The 3,087-nt window shown below is 38.6% G+C and overlaps 1 pseudogene across 1 annotated transcript; it reads left to right on the top strand.

Annotated features, from left to right (window-relative positions):
• The first annotated feature begins 292 nt into the window (after positions 1 to 292).
• LOC125356181 lies at positions 293 to 2,062 on the top strand (annotated as a pseudogene). Its single transcript, XR_007211827.1, has one exon. The product of XR_007211827.1 is annotated as a zinc finger protein 131-like (transcript).
• The last annotated feature ends 1,025 nt before the right edge of the window (positions 2,063 to 3,087 follow it).

Below are 3,087 nucleotides of genomic sequence, written 5' to 3'. Positions count from 1 at the left end.
GTTGAATAATATGGGGCAAGTGAAATGACAGAAGTGAGAGTGAGGGGTCAATCTGATTAGAGTACTGTAGATGGTATGAAATACCATAATGAAACCCCTCTGAACAACAGCATACACTTAAAAAATAAATGACAGGAATATAAAACAGGTCCTTTCTGGAGAGTAGGTAATAAGTGGGAAGGGAGAGAGGGAACAGAATAAAAGGAGGTGAATATGGTCAAAACACAAAGTAAAGGTGTGATAATGTAACAATGAAACTTGTTGAGGCTCCTTCCCCCTGAAGCAACCAACGGCCATGGAGGCTGAAGAAACGATGGAATGCCTTCAGGAGTTTCCTGAACATCATAAAATGATCCTGGACCGATTGAATGGACAGCGGGAGCAGGACCAGTTTACCGACATCACCCTCATTGTCAATGGACACCATTTTAAGGCTCACAAGGCTGTTTTGGCTGCTTGCAGTAAGTTCTTCTACAAATTCTTTCAAGAATTTACTCAAGAACCTTTGGTAGAAATAGAAGGTGTTAGTAAAATGGCTTTTCGTCATTTAATTGAATTCACATATACAGCAAAATGGATGATACAAGGAGAAGAAGAAGCCAATGATGTATGGAAAGCAGCAGAGTTTCTACAAATGCTTGAAGCTATCAAAGCCCTTGAAGTCAGAAACAAGGAAAACTCAGCTCCGCTAGAGGAAAATACCACAGGGAAACGTGAGACAAAAAAAAAATGAAAGATTGCAGAAACTTCAAATGTTATCACTGAGTCATTGCCATCTGCAGAATCAGAACCTGTTGAAATTGAGGTGGAGATTGCCGAAGGCACAATCGAAGTTGAAGATGAAGGCATCGAGACATTAGAGGAAGTGGCATCTGCTAAGCAGTCCATAAAGTACGTACAGAGCACAGGTTCCTCTGATGATTCTGCTCTAGCACTGTTGGCGGATATTATCTGCAAGTACCATCAAGGTGATAGAAAAGGACAGATTAAAGAAGATGGCTGTGCATCTGACCCCATAAGCAAATAGGAACACATGAAATCACACTCCACAGAGAGTTTCAAGTGTGAAATATGCAATAAAAGGTATCTTTGAGAGCGTGCATGGAAACAGCACCTAAATTGTTACCACCTTGAAGAAGGTGGAGTCAGTAAGAAGCAAAGAACTGGGGAAAAAAATTCACATTTGTCAGTACTGTGACAAACAGTTTGACCACTTTGGACATTTTAAAGAGCATCTTCAAAAACATACAGGTGAAAAGCCTTTTGAATGTCCAAATTGTCATGAAAGATTGCTAGAAACAGCACCCTGAAATGTCACCTCACGGCATGCCAAAATGGAGTAGGGGCAAAAAAGGGAAGGAAGAAGCTTTATGAATGCCAGGTTTGTAATAGTGTCTTTAACAGCTGGGACCAGTTCAAAGATCACTTGGTAATACATACTGGAGATAAACCCAACCATTGTACTCTATGTGACTTGTGGTTTATGCAAGGAAATGAATTGAGGTGGCATCTCAGTGATGCTCACATTTCAGAGCATCTAATAGCAGAAGTTCTTTCAGTAGAAACACATGTGCAAACTGAGCCAGTGACATCAATGACGACTATAGAACAAGTCGGGAAGGTGCATGTGTTACCATTGCTTCAGGTCCAGGTAGACTCTGCACAAGTGACTGTGGAACAGGTCCATCCAGATCTGCTTCAGGACAGCCAAGTGCATGATCTGTAGATCATCATCAGTGAACTTCCAGAGCAGGTCCAAGTGAGTTATCTAGAAGTGGGTCGAATTCATACGGAAGAAGGTACTGAAGTACATGTTGAGGAGCTCCATGTTGAACGGGTAAATCAAATGCCAGTGGAAGTACATACTGAGCTTCTAGAGGCAGACTTGGATCACATGACTCCTGAAATCATGAACCAAGAGCAGAGAGCACCTACCCAAGCAGAAGATGTAGAGGCTGCCAGTGAAGATCATGAAGGTGCTGAGGGTTTAGAGAGAAAGCCAATGGAAGATTCCCAAAATGAAAAGGCAGAAAATGACAGAACTATGCCCATTTTACAATGAAGTAACAAATTAGTGTATTTTTAAATATATATGTTCAGTTTTTGAACTGATGATGGGCAGTGTGACTGTCCTTGAGCTAACAGATAAGTGGACCAAAGTTAAACTATTTCATTTTCTACTGAACTGTTTCTATGGAAACAAGCTGATGCCCCTCCCCAAGTTAATAACAGAATGGGGATTTTTCTCATAAATGAAGGGGGAGCTTTGAGAAGTATATTTCTGGAAACTTAAATGGATTATATTCTTACTATATAGTTGGGTACAGATGTATCTATTTTCATTGTGGAAAGGGTCCCTTTTCTCTTTCCCAGGTCATGTTCTTCCTCAGATTCTTTCCATACTGTAAAATCAAATGTAAAATCATTAGAATACGAGTTTATGTATTCTAATGCATGTTAGATAATTGAATATATATAGGAAACAAGGCTGCATGAAGAAAAGTGCGTTGTTGCTGTGCAGTTAAGTTTTGGGTCTGGCTTTCTTTCTTTTGAAAAACATCGTTGTCTATCCCAATAGTCACAGATGCCAACTCTGTAACAGAAATGGTGGTGGCAAAATTTATAGAATATTAAAAAAAAAAACAACAACACCCATGTGCCTTTCAAAACCAACTGAACTTCTATAAAGCATCTGTGGTTCTTTCTAAGTTTGTGTTGTAGGAGCATTGTAGCAATTATAGTACTTCATATTTTTGCTTACCATGACAATTGCCAATTCTTTTTCACTTTAAGTTAGGTTGAGAAATTTGATTTAATGGCAGCTAAAGGGCCATTTTCAATTGGGAAAATTCATTTACATCTGTGGTAAACTTTATTTTGATGAAAATTGCACTAGTATTTTACCACCAGATTGAAAAAAATGAGCATCATTTAAAAATTAATGTATTTAAAATAAGGTACAGAGGAAAACATGTATATATCAGGCTTTGTTTTGAATGGAATCTTTTCCTCAATCCTTAATGTAAAGATTCTGTGCTATAACTTTTAAAGCCATACAAATAAGAGTGCTAAACTGTGGACTTAAAA

This window comes from Perognathus longimembris, chromosome 1, assembly GCF_023159225.1.
Source record: "Perognathus longimembris pacificus isolate PPM17 chromosome 1, ASM2315922v1, whole genome shotgun sequence".
NCBI lineage: Eukaryota > Metazoa > Chordata > Mammalia > Rodentia > Heteromyidae > Perognathus > Perognathus longimembris.
This window is presented reverse-complemented; position numbering and strand designations above follow the sequence as displayed.